Raw genomic sequence first — 14,354 nt, 5'->3', positions numbered from 1 at the left:
TTTTATTACAGCCCTTAAAGTATGATAAGATAATTTTATTTCATGAGCAGGACCAGGAGATCATTATATATTCAACAACAATACTATATGATGATCAATTCTGATGGACATGACCCTCTTCAACAATGAGATAAACCAAATCAGTTCCAGTAGAGCAGTAATGAATTGAACCAGCTACACCCAGCGAAAGAACTCTGGGAGATGGCTATGAACCACTACAAAGAATTCCCAATCCCTCTATTTTTATCCGCCTGCATTTTTTATTTCCTTCACAGGCTAATTTGTACATGATTTCAAAGTCTGATTCTTTTTGTACAGAAAAATAAATGTATGAACATGTATACATATATTGTATTTAACTTCTATTTTAACATATTTAACATGTATTGGTCAACCTGCCATCTGGGGGTAGGGGTGGGGAGAAGAAGGGGAAAAGTTGGAACAAAAGGTTTTGCAATTGTCAATGATGAAAAATTACCCATGCATCTATCTTGTAAATAAAAAGATATACTAAAAAAAGATTAAGGACAATAAAATAAAATAAAATATAAAAGCAAAAAAAAAGTTCCTTGAGGATGTGGAAAAAAAGATAATTTTATTTCATTTCTCCTTTCCTATTATTGATTTTTTTAAACATCCAATCACTCCCCAGGAAATTACAATAGAGGATGGCGACTACTTTTTACTATACATTTTTTTTTCACATTTGATACCCATAGGCACCCAGATACCAGAATAGGAGGAATGGTACCTAGATGCCTTTTTATATAACATACTTTTTATGGAATGATTATTACAACCCCCTTCTTAAGAGGCAACTCTAAAAGTAGTGAACATCCCATTCATACATTTTGTTATCTCATTACTATGTGAAGTTTCTGCCTTGTTTTTACTCTCTAGAGATGCAGCAATATAGTGAGGGGTCCCAGGTAAATAAGTCTGCCCATATATTTCTTGGATATTTCTTGATAGCTCCAAATATTTAAAGTTCCCAGGTTTTTATACAGATGTCATTGGAGTCAAATGAGCTGGCTTTTAAAAAATGTATAAGACAACAATAAGCAATATATCTTTGAATATATCAATATAAATAGGCCAGTCTTTGGGGAGACAATATGGTGAAGTAAGCAGTAAATTGCCAGAAGTCTCCCATATTCCTCCAAACAACTATAAAATAGTGCCCCTAGAAACAAATCCTAGAATGGCAGAACCAGCAAAAGAAGGGTGAAAAAATATTTTATTACAAGAAACTTGGAAGATCAGCAAAAAAAAGTCAGTATCACTTAGGTAAAAGTCTAAGACAAGAAGCCTCCAGCAAGTCAGCAGCAGTTCCATCTCAGCAAATCTGCAGGAGATCCTGAGCCCTAGTATGGTGAGCGGGCAGACAGAAACAGCAGGATACCCCAAATGTCTCAGCATATCCAGGGGAACTGGTAGACTCTGAGAACCACTATGTATGTCAATGTGGCCCTCAGCAAACAGGCATCCTCCAGAAGTTAGATTGTCACATGCTTCAATGTAGTTCCAGAGAAACACAGAAATACACCACTGGCCTTAGTGCATGCCAGTCATCACCAGTAGGAGTCAAGCTAAGTATTAAATAAGCTGTCATCTCGTACAATCCTAAACTTCCAACAATACCAACACTCTGCAGCACATCCACTCAATGAAGCCCCTGTGGGCCTTGGAGCAACATTAGAGCAGCACCAGATAAACCATCAGGGCCAGAAGCCACTAATACAAAAAGCTGAAGACAGTGCTCCTTCCACCCTGGGAGCAGAGCTCAAATTTAAAAGAAAAGAAAAGATTAAAAAAAAAAAAAGATCAACAAACAATAACAATAAAAAGAACTTGACCATAGAAAGTTATTTCAGTGATAAGGAAGACTAAAACACAAATTAAAAAGAAGACAATATCAGAATACCTATGAGCAAAACCCCAAAGAAAAAATGGAAGTGGTCTCAAATCCAGAAAGAACTCATGAAGAGCTCAAAAAGGAACTTAAAATTCATTTAAGAGAAGTAGAAGAAAAAAATTGGAAAAGAAATGAAAGTGATACAAGAGAATTATGAAAAAAGAATAAACAGTTTGGAAAAAGAAAACAACTGCTTAAAAACTACAATTGGCCAAATGAAAAAGCAGTACAAAAAACAACTGAGGAAAACAACTCCTTAAAAGTTGGAATTGGCTAAATGGAAGCTAATGGCTCTTTGAGACATCAAGAATCATTCAATCAACCAAATTTAAAAGAATGAAAATATGAAAGAAAAATGTAAAATACCTCATGGGGGAAAACAAGTGACCAAGAAAAGATGTCCAGAGAGAAACTGGACTGCCTGAAAGCTATAATCAAAAGGAGCACATGGACACCATTGTTCAAGAAATTATAGAGGAGAACTGCTTTGAATCCTGGAACCAGGGAGCAAAATAGGCAACAAAAGAATGGATTGATCACCTCAGGAAAGAGATCCCAAAATAAAAATTCCAATGAATATCATATCCAAATTAGAGAACTATGAGGTCAAGGAAAAAATACTGCAAGTGTTCAGAAAGAAATAATTCACAATCAGGATTACACAGGACTAGCTACAATGTTAAAGGATTGGAGATCATGGAACATGCTATTCCAGAAAGTAAAGACGCTAGAGTACAACCTGGAAAAATTAATATTCCAAGTGAAAAAATGGTCAATCCATGAAATAAAAGTAGAAGACATAAGGAGACACAAAAGACTTATTACAGTGGAGGGAAAAATGAGAGGGTGGGCAATGAACATCAATTGAACCTTACTCTCATCAGTACTGGCTCAGAAAGGGAATAATATACGCAACCAAATGAGTATATGTTGCTTTGCCCAACAGAAAGTAGGAAGGGAGGAGATGAAGGAAAAGTGAAGAGAGAGGATAAAGAGGAATGAAAATAGGATAGAGAGAAATCATAACTGTGAATCTCAATGAGATGAACTCTCCTGTAAAGTGAAAGTGGATAGTAGAGTGGATCAAAAATCAGAATCCTACAACATATTATTTACAAAGATATATTTGAAGCAGAAACAACACTCACAAAGTAAAAGTAAGTGGCTGGAAGAGAATCTATTATGCTTCAACTGAATTAAGAAAAACCACCAGTAGCAATCCTGATCTCAGACAAAGTAAAAACAAAAATATGCCTGATTAAAAGATATAAGAAGGAAACTACATCTTGCTAAAAGATACCATAGACAATGGTATCTTAAAGGAGAAGTGACTTTTAGGTTCATGATCAAACAAGAGATAGAAAGCATTGTGAAATACAAAATTGATGATTTTTATTTCATTAAATAAAAAAGCTTTTGTCCAAACAAAATTAATGCAACCAAGATTAGAAAGAAAACATAAAAGTTGGAAAAATCTTTACAGTATTTTTTCCTTAAAAAGCCTCATTTCTCAAATATATAGAAAAATGAGTCAAATTTAAAAGAATAAAAGTCATTTCTCAATTGATAAATGATCAAAATATATGAACAGGCAGTTTTCAGATGAAGAAATCAAACCTATCTTTAAGCAAAGAAGCTCTCTAAATCACATTTGATTAGAGAAAGGCAAATTAAAACAACTTTGAGATACCACCTCATATCTATTAGATTGGCTAATAAGACAAAAAGGGGAAAATACAAATTTTGGAGAAAATTTGGGACACTAATGCACCATTGGTAAAGTGGTAAACTGATCCAAATGTTTTGGAGAGCAATTTGAAACTATGCCCAAAGGGCAACCAAACTATGTATACTCTTTGATCCATCAAAATCACTACTAAATGTGTAACCCAAAGACATTATTAAACAAAAAAAGGATCTGCCTATGCAAAAAAAATATTAATGGCAGCCCTTTGTGGCAAAATATTGGAAACTGAGAAAATGTCCATCAATTGGGGTATGGCTATGATAAATGAATGTAATGTAATACTTTTGTGCAACAAGAAATGAACAGGCAGATTTCAGAAAACTCAGAAATATTTGTATGAAATAATGAAAAGTAAAATGAGCAGAACCAGGAAAATATTGTACACAGTATCAGTAACATTGTGTGATGATCACACTATGAATGACTCAGTTCTCAGCAATGCAATGATCTATGACAAGTACAAAGGACTCACAAAGCAAAAAGCTATTCACATCTAGATAAAGAACTGATGGACTCTGGATGCAGATCAAAGCATTTTTTCACTTATTTTATTGTTTTTTCTATTTTTTTTCTTTTTAATCTGTTTAATCTTCTTTCATAATGTGGAAATGTTTTTATAATCTATATCAATTTACCTATCATTTTAGAAAGAGGAGAAAGAAAGAAAAATTTGGAACTCCAAATTTTGCAAAAAAAAATTAATGCTAAAACTTATTTTGCATGTAATTGGAGAAAACAAAACTATTCAAAAAACCATGAAGGGTTTAAAATTGGTTTGAACTCAGTTCTTCTTGACTTCAGAAACAATTCTCTCCACACTGTACTATCTAGTTACTTCAAACATTGGAAAATTGGAGAAGTAAACCATAAAGAAGCTGACCAAAACCAAATTTAAAAGAGATTCTAAATGATAGAAAAACTCAGTCATTTAAAAAAAAAAACATAAAGAAATATGTAATTCTCTCTCTGTATTAACCAGTTTGAGATGGTCTGCTTCCTGAGGTCAAGATCAGTATCTTATTTCATCTTTGATTATCTAGAGCTTAATTAGTGTTTCTGGCATTCAGGAAGTATCTGAACCAGGTTATCTCAGCAGCAATTCCAGTAAAACAATTAAGTGGTTTCCCCAGGTTCTCACAAATTGTTCATGGAAGAACTGAGATGTGATCTCAGGTCTCCTGACTCCCAATTCAGAGATTTGCCTATTATGCCATATTGCCATGTACTTATGTCTCCATCATTTGCCACTGTTGAGATTTTCTGGAATATAGTTTAATTCCAAAATAGGAGCAGAATAAAAATATTCTCTTCACTTACCCCAGACATGAACTTTGAGTTTTAATAACACACTTGAGATAATCTGATGCTAAAAAGTTCTGCTGAGCCATTTAGGCTTGTCTCTGTTTTTCTTAACTCAAAAAATTTCCACCAATTTTCTAGTCAAGTCCAATTAGAATGGGCTACTGGGAAAACCCTTTACTCCAGAGACTCGTTCCACTGAGAGAAATCTCATAGAGTTCTCTAATAAACTGACTGAAACAGACATGATTAGACTGTTAATGGAGATACCATGGACTGTCTTTGCTAGGATTCCCATTGCTTAGCAGATATCCATGACCCAGGTCTAGGAAACTCCACTGGTACCCCCATGTACCACACCCTCAAAATGTTTCCAAGATTCTAAAGTAATTAGAGACATCAAAGATAATCCTAACTTTCATCTCTGTAAGGTCCAATTTGAAAGCAGAGATAAAGAGTGTGTCTACTGGCCAAGAGTCTCTCCTTTCTGAGAAACAGCATACTTGGCAATTATCCCAAAGTAAAGAGGAAGGAAAGAGGAGGTGAGTTCTTTAGAAGGACTATCCAGGAAGGATCTCAGAACAAAAGTGAGCCTTCAAATTGGAAGTTTTCCCTAGATGGTTGTTGGAATCAGATCCACTGGAAGATGATAAGACTATGCCATTTGGCTCTTTTCATTTATTTGTATGAATTGGGAACCGAGAATTTAGTAGCCTAAAGAAGTAGCAATAATGCTGTTATTGCTTCAAAGAAATGAATCATGATCATAGGATCATGAGATCATAGATTGAAATGTGGCAAGTAAGCTAACATAGATATTATATGATTCTGAATCAATAAGAGCAAAGTTCTGATCTTCTTGTTCCCTTTATCTCCCATGGAACAATACACTATGCTGACCATTATATAGTAATGTGCAATATATACCTATTAATCAATTGTTTTTTAGCTCTAGGGTAGACCAAGACAAAACTTTTTGAGTGAACTTTGGACTAGTTTCATTCATCGGGCTATAATTTCATCAGATGCAAGAGTCAGTGGGCAAAGTATATCAATCCTTATCACTATAGTTAATCTCCTTCAGCCTTACAATCCAGTCTCAGCTAACATCACTTAACAACTCTGCCTTGAGAGGACACATATGTAAATCAAAAATTCATAAAATACTTCCCTTATGATTAGGGTTTAGAGCCCTTCAATAACTTTAATTTGCAGACAATCCATCTGCTTTATTAGGTCATTAAAGCTAGATTTTAGAAATCTCCTAAAAGGTTCTTTCAATGAATCTGGGATCTTTTGGATGAATAACATTACCTGAAGAGGCATAAATAACAAACCCATCAACACTTTTTGATCCTATGTCTTTTTTTTTCTGAGGCAATTGTGGTTAAGTGACTTCTCCAGGATCATACAACTAGGAAGTGTTAAGTATTGGAGACCAAATTTGAACTCAGGTCCCTCTGACTTCAGGGCTGGTGCTCTACCCACTTCTCCACCTACCTGCCCCACTCCTAAGTTATTCTTTCCCATGTCTTCCCATGAATTCTTTGAAAAGGAACTCCCAACAGCAACATTCTACTATGTTAGGTTTTCTTAACCAGGAGGGCTGTAAACTTTTAAAATACATTTTGATAACTGTATGACAGTATCATTGTTTTTTATAATCTAATATATTTTCTTTTATTCAATTGAAAATAATAATCTGAGAAGGAATTCATTGAAATCACCAGATTGACTGATCAAGAAGTCCAAAATGCAAAAGGACATCTCCTTTATTTTATAGTTCTGTCTTCTCACGGTAGGAGACAGCTAGATGGCTCACTGGATAGAATCCTAGAATCAGGAAGGCCTGAATTCAAATTTGGCCACAGATTTTTACTAGCTGTGTGACTCTAAGAAACTAGAGAAAGAAACGGCAAACCATTCCAGTATCTTTGCCAAGAAAACTCCATGGACCAAATGGTCAATGGGGTCACAAATAATTGCACACAAGTGAACAGCTTCTCACATTGGATTACGCCCAATTCTGAGATTGGCTATCTGTTATTAATCACTATGAGGTTTGAACAATGATTAAAAATACAGCCACTAGTAGAGAGGGGATAGAATTCCATGTTCTACACAGTGTTGATCATAAGGAAGTCACTATTGTCCTATAGACAGGACTAGGAAGGTACAGCTAAGATTCTATATGATTCAATTCAAACTCTCATCATGCCTCACTAAATCTATTCTGTTTATATGGCTTATAAGCAGGCAGAACAGAAGGAATATGGGTAATGAAATTACAGAATTTTAGGAGAAATATCGGTAGTCATCTAGTATATCCATTATGCAAAAACCCAGGGGACCAGAAAAGAGAAATGCTTTGTTTAAGTTCATACAACTAATTAGTAAACAGAATTGGGATAATAACCTTGGCTTCCTGACTCTTTCCACAAAGATATAGTTGTCTTCCAAAGGAGAGAATGCCTTCCTCTTTCCCAAAGAAAATTTCACTAATCAGTGGAATTAAATTTCTGTCTTTTATTTCTCATGTATTTTATAAGAGAAAGTCTACCTTAGCATCTTCCCTGAAGGAATTATGTAGTACATATCATTTATTTTATAGGCAATGAAACTGAAAAAAAAAATTCCATCAGTGAATGGAGTCTCAAAAAAGAGGAGCACCTTCCCACCCATTATTTGCAGATTTTATGGAGGGAAGAGCATTGGCAAATAGCCAGGATCATGGGAATTGGAATTAGAAGATATATTTGGTTTGGCCAAATGAAACCTAATTTTACCGAGGAGATAACTGGATCTCGAGTTCATATCACTAGTTTGGGATTATAGTCCTGTTTAAGTGTTCAATGCTCTTCTCACAAAGAAATAGTTACTACTCATGATAAACCACAAATAGCACATTAAAATGGGTATAAAATGGGACAGCTAGATGGTATAGTGGATAGAGCACCAGCAGATCCAGCTTCAGACACATTATACTTACAAGATATGTGATGCAAGGCAAGTCACTTAATCCCAATTGCCCCACTGAGAGAGAGAAAGAGAGAGAGAGAGAGAGAGAGAGAGAGAGAGAGAGAGAGAGAGAGAGAGAGACAGAGAGAGACAGAGAGAGACAGAGAGAGAGAGAAATGAGTGTAAGGTAACCTAAGTTTGAACCATCAACTGAAACTAGTTCAGGATAATTATTACACTTATCGGGATCTCATTTTTTTTCATCTATGCATAAAAGTAGTAAATCTTAATGCTGAAGAGCTTTCCATTGTTATTTGATATTGTGAATTTGCCAGGCTGCTTCAAACTGGGAATAATCATACTATTACTTCTTTTTTTTTTCCCTTTGAACACTTTTACTTCATAGAATTATGCAGACTTCTTGATAGAAAGGGATATAGAGATCTTCTTAGGCAACTCACATATGAACAGAAATCTTCTTGAAAAAAAAAATCTCTCAAAAATGGTCACCAGTTTTTTATATATAATTTGGAATTATTCAGTTCCAGGAAGCTTTTCCAACTCCTTTTTTTGCATTTTCAATATTGATTAAGTATGTTGAGCTAAGGAATTTAGCTGGGACAAGAGTCTTCATCTGTGAACCAACTAGAAATTCAGCAACAGTAAATCACCAGATGTAAATTGATCATGAGAGAAATGCTTGTGTTGTCATACATCAATGGATCCAAGATTTTTTAATATAATTCCTCCCTCTTTCAGTCCAGATCATTAGCCATTCATCCCTTATTTTTTAAATACATACATATATGTGTAGGTATATATGTATATATATATATACATATATCCAAACACATAAATGCATATGTATATGTATATATGCATGTATATACATATTTAAATTTGTTAATTTATTTAATTTCCAATTCACAGAACAAAATAAGGATGACCATAAAACATTATAACAAAAAGATGATAGCATATAAAATTGCAAATCTACCATATACACCTTGCTATTCCCTCCAAATAATAGCAAAGTTAAGGTGTAAATTTCTTTCTTTTTTACAAATCGCTTCCTCTCATGCTAGTGATGGCATTAGACACATTTCTCCAAAGGTAACTAGGTAGCCCATTGGATAGAGCTCTGGGCCTAGGGTCAGACCTGAATTCAAATTTGCCCTCAGGTACTTATTAACCATGTGATCCCAAGCAAATGTCGTAATCTCTTTTTGCCATAAGCCATGGGAGAAAGAAATGGCAATTATCTATGGTATTTTTTACAAAGAAAACCCCATGAAAAACATTGGTGTGCATTCACACACTGTCACAAGAGTTGGACACAACTACACAAGTTCCAAATATTCAAATCTGTTTCTCTCCAATTTCAGTCCATACATCTGAGTTCTGGTTGTAGGATAAACTAGAATAAATCAAATCTCTATTCCATGTGACCACGCTTTGAATACGAAGCATAGTCACATAGAATATATATTTGATTTGAATACTAAAAGTATCTCTTACCCTTAAGTATACTTTTATTCTTTGCATCTATCTAGCAATATTATACTTACGAGAGTAATGTAGTGTCAAAATCTCAGTTTCTCATGGGATTTTGTTCACAACCAAGTTCTGAGATTCAAGTCCATAATGGAGTCTCAAAAAATAGGAGAACCTTCCCACCCATTATTTGCAGATTTTATGGAAGGAAGGGCATTGAGAATAACCAGGATCATGGGAAGTGGAGTTAGAAAATATATTTGGTTTGACCAAAAGAAACCTCATTTTACCGAGGAGATAACTGGATCTCAAGTATGAGACCTGGGTTGTCCAATATCACAGAGAAAGTAAGTAGCATAGTGCCTACCAAAAGTCAAGTTTATAATGGCAGATAAGTGGTTTTAAAATACTTTTAAACAACTTGGAAGAAATATAATAGCTCTCTAAGTATTTAAAGGACTATTATTGGAAAAAAAAATAGACTTTTTATCTTCAGGATAGAAAAGGAGTAATGAGTAAAAACTCATCTCCCCATAATCAAAAGCCTTATCATTATTAGACCTAAGCCAAAGTTGAAGGAGCTGATTCAGGAAGTAGTAGGTTCCCCAACATTGGAGGATTTTAAATAAAGCATGGAGGACCCCTTTTAAAGAATATTGCATATGATATTCTATTTCCAATACGGGGGGAAAGAGCTAGGTAGCTCCTACCTTCCCTTCTTGCTCAGAGCTTCTATATTTTCAATTTGATGATGGTCATGAAAATTTTAATGCAAACATTATAGTTATTAGGTAAAGTGATAATCACTGGTAATTATTTTTACTAACTTCTCCTTTCGTATCTTTTTTATCCTTTCATCCACCTCTTCCTCTTCTTACAGTTCAGTTATGGGGGTTGCACAGCAGCTATAAAGGCCCAAAATTCTTCTGTAATCATGTGTTCTTCTGTTTCTATTAGTCCTAGAATTGTTGCTGCCCTGCAGAAGAGCTTATGCCAGGTAAGAGCTAATTTACTTTTAATCTTCAGAATATAATGTTGCACTCTCAAAGGAGGGATGTAAATTTTCAGGAAAAGTAGCATTTTGGTTATTGGTAAAACCTCTGAGTAATATCTAGAAAAGATTTTTTGTTCACATGAGTTCTCTCCAATTAATCCTATGATTAAATGTTTGTTATGGTGGAAATATTACTGGCCAAAGAGATAGGAGACATGGTTTTATATGTAAGTTTTAATATATATTAACAAGGTAACCCTAAGCAGAAGGATTATTTATGTGAATTTTTAATTCATTATTTGTCTGAAAGACATGTGTTTTCATTCATTTTGGATGCATGGCTATTCTTTTTGAATAATTATGAAGCTCACTCAAAATTCATTGAATATTATGAATCATGAAAATATCATCATAATGTCAGCCTCTTATAGGGTCATCCCAAAGATGCAGTTTAGGGAATACTCAAAACCATAATAAATTATAATTATATACTTGTTTAAGGTTTACAAAGCTCAAAAATGTTACCTCATTTTGTACCTTATTACAACACTGTAAAAAGAAGGAAGTAACATTCCTATTCTTATTTTTGCATATGAGGAAACAAACTCAGAGAGGTTAGTCAAAGAAACAGGCCCAATATCACTCAGCTACTAACCATCTGGGACAGAATTTGAACAAAGTTCTACATAATTTCCACGCCCAGCACTCTAGCTACTGAACCACATAACTGCATCATCTATAGTGGGTAGCAAGCTACAAGTGTCATTATCCTCATCTTACAAATAAGGAAGCCAAGGTTGAGAATGGAAGCAGTTTGACTTGGGTCACCTGGAATGAAGTGGAATTGGAACACAGATTTTTCACTTTTTCTTTCCATAAAAGCAAAATAAAGCAAAGAAGGTTGCTTCACAGAAAAATATCAATAAGCATCATTAGATGGTAGACATAATAAGCTCCAGGAAAGAAAATCAGGATATAACAAAATAACTGATATTTTAAAAATATTAAATAAAAGAAGCAGCAAGGAAGAGTGGATAACATATTGAGTTTAATAAAATCTTACAGACATGAATGTTGAAAACTATCTTCACCTGTATTTGGAAAAATGAAATATTATTGAGGGAAAAAAAAAGCTTGCTAGGTTTATAGACCAGAAGATTTGGATATAATTATTGCCTCTGAAGATTACCAGCTGTGTGAGCCCATATAGATTACCATATGTGTTGGAAAAAATCCTTTAGGATCCATCTACTGCACCAGAGATGAGTGATGCAATAGATACCATACTGCAGTTAGAGTCAAGAGCTGAGTTCAAATCTTGCTTCAGTAAACCAGCTGAGTAAACTGAGATGAGTCATACAACTTCTCTCAATCTTAGCTTCCTCATCTCTTAAATATAATAGACTCAATGGTTTCTGAATTCCTGAACATCTTAAATATAGGATCCTATGACAATTTACATATTTCATCGATGATTATGAAATAATGGAATAATGTTATATTTGAAGCATATCAGAGCTGAAAGAGACCGTTAAATGTCTCTCAAATTGAAAGAAGACTCTAGAATAGTGAGTGTAGAATTAAGAACTAGAAAGGATCTTCAAACATGAGACGGAGAACATTAGGGCCAAAAAATAACTTTAAAACATTGAATGTCAAAGTTGCAAGACAAATTTTATATTCAATCAGTTATCCAGGGCTATCATAGTTACAATTTATAGCATCTCTAGGACATTCTCTCTCTTCTCATCTTATATGGCCACATTTTGGGTCAGGTTCTTACCACCTCATATCTGAGCCTACCATCAATTTATCCTGCACATATCTTTTTTATATATAGTTGCTTCCACATTAGACTGTGAGCTCATTAAAAATAGAACTAGTTTTTTGCTTTTCTCTGTATCCCCAGCATTTAGTATAAGACTTGGCATAAAATAAGTGCCAAAGAAACTCCAGGTGGCTGGCTTTAGAGAAAAATATATAGGATGTTGGTATTGGAAGAGAAACTAGAATGTAGAATATAGAATATTCATCCTAGAGGAGATCTTAGACATTAAATTTCAATCCCAATGTTATGTAGATAAGAATACTAAAAGCTATAGAGATGAAGAGATTTATCAAAAGTCATCTTTTAAAGATCCTCAAATCTCCATATTTCTATGATTCTACCATTCTAAGAATAAAACGTTTTCTTATTTTATCTAATCAGTTATTGGTAATTCGTTTTAACTTTGTACTTCTCTTTGGCAGATGAAATGTCTTCTCCCAATACTTTCCATCTTAACCAGTCTGCTACTGCAGAGTTTGTGTTCCGAGTGTTCACCACCTCCCCCAAGATCCAGGCCCTCCTCTTCTGCTTCTTCTCCTTCTTTACATAATGACCCTCTGTGGTAACACCGCTATAATCTGGGCCGTGTATACCCACACATCCCTCCGTACCCCCATGTACTTTTTCCTGTCTAATCTGTCCCTCATAGAGATCTGTTACACCACTGCTGTGGTACCATTGATGCTCTCCAACATCTTTGAGTCTCAAAAACCCATCTCATTTGCTGGCTGTGCAGCTCAGATGTTTGTCTTTTTGCACCCTTGGTGGTACCGACTGTTTCTTATTGGCCGTCATGGCATATGACCCGCTATGTGGCCATCTGCCATCCCCTGCACTACACCCTCATCATGACCCAGAAGCGATGTGTCCAACTCATGGTTGTCTCCCTGGGCTTGGCTGTTTACCTTAATCTGCAACTCACAATATTGATCTTCACCGTCCCCTTCTGTGGGCACTGCCTGGAGATCAACCACTTCTTCTGTGATGCCCACCTGTCTTACGTCTGGCCTGTGGTGACATTCGAGTGCCACAAGTTGTTCTGTTTATTATGGGCATCTTTGTTCTGACTGTCCCTTTGTGCTCATCTCCATTTCCTATATCTTTATCGCCAACACCATTCTACGAATTCGCTCTGCAGAGGGGCGCCGGAAAGCATTTTCTACCTGCTCCTCCCATCTCTGTGTGGTCCTACTGCAGTATGGCTGTGGCATCCTGGTCTATATGCGTCCTAAGTCCAGCACCTCAGAGGATGATGACCGGCAGCTTGCCTTGGTCTATACCTTTGTCACACCTCTGCTCAACCCCATCATTTACACCCTACGGAATAAAGATTTCAAAGATGCACTGAAAAAATCCATGAGCTGCACAGCAGCCTCTGAACCTCCATGAAGATGTGAAATAGAGAGTTATGAAGACAGGAAAAAGAACTAATTCCAATGTATAAATTCACACATATTAAATTTTCTACAATTGCATCTTCTATTCTGAAATACACTATGTCTGCCCATATGCATTATGATGAACATAAAGAGAGTTTAAATGATCACTTGCTAGAGATATTGTGAAAGGAATATCTGCTCAAGTATGGACTACTATTAAATATTCTTTGAGTTTTTTTCCAATTTCTGCAACTCTAGAATCTACTCTCTAATATCTACACGATTGTTGTTAAAATAATGTACCCATTTCCAAGTACATGAGTTCTATTGGCTATCATTCTGTTTGAGAACAAAGGACAAACAACTTTTCTCTCACCATTTTTCTCTTTCCCAATCTCCTCCCTTTCAATTTTTTTCCTGTTTTCTGCTTCTCTGAAGCATGACCATAAGAAAGAGAATGATTCCTCTAATCCCTTAATTAAAACGCTTCCATCATTTGTTGATGCTACCAAAAAAAAAAAAAAAAAAAAAGCATAACAGAGGCTTAGCAAACCATGATAACCACCTAAACTATACTGTCTCCTCAGGCTCTGATATCTCATCCTATCCTTTCCCACAAACAAGTATAAGGTATCTCCTTTTCTTTTGTAGTTTCCACATGATCTATCATTTTTATATGAGATTCTCATGTCCTGATTTTGGTTCTCTTCTGACATCCACATCAGTGATGTAGTACTTTT

At 35.1% G+C, this 14,354-nt stretch overlaps 1 pseudogene; it reads left to right on the top strand.

Moving 5' to 3' along the window:
- The first annotated feature begins 12,662 nt into the window (after positions 1–12,662).
- LOC141545603 (olfactory receptor 10Q1-like) lies at positions 12,663–13,624 on the top strand (annotated as a pseudogene).
- Positions 13,625–14,354: the final 730 nt, after the last annotated feature.

Source organism: Sminthopsis crassicaudata, chromosome 6 (assembly GCF_048593235.1).
Source record: "Sminthopsis crassicaudata isolate SCR6 chromosome 6, ASM4859323v1, whole genome shotgun sequence".
NCBI lineage: Eukaryota > Metazoa > Chordata > Mammalia > Dasyuromorphia > Dasyuridae > Sminthopsis > Sminthopsis crassicaudata.
This window is presented reverse-complemented; position numbering and strand designations above follow the sequence as displayed.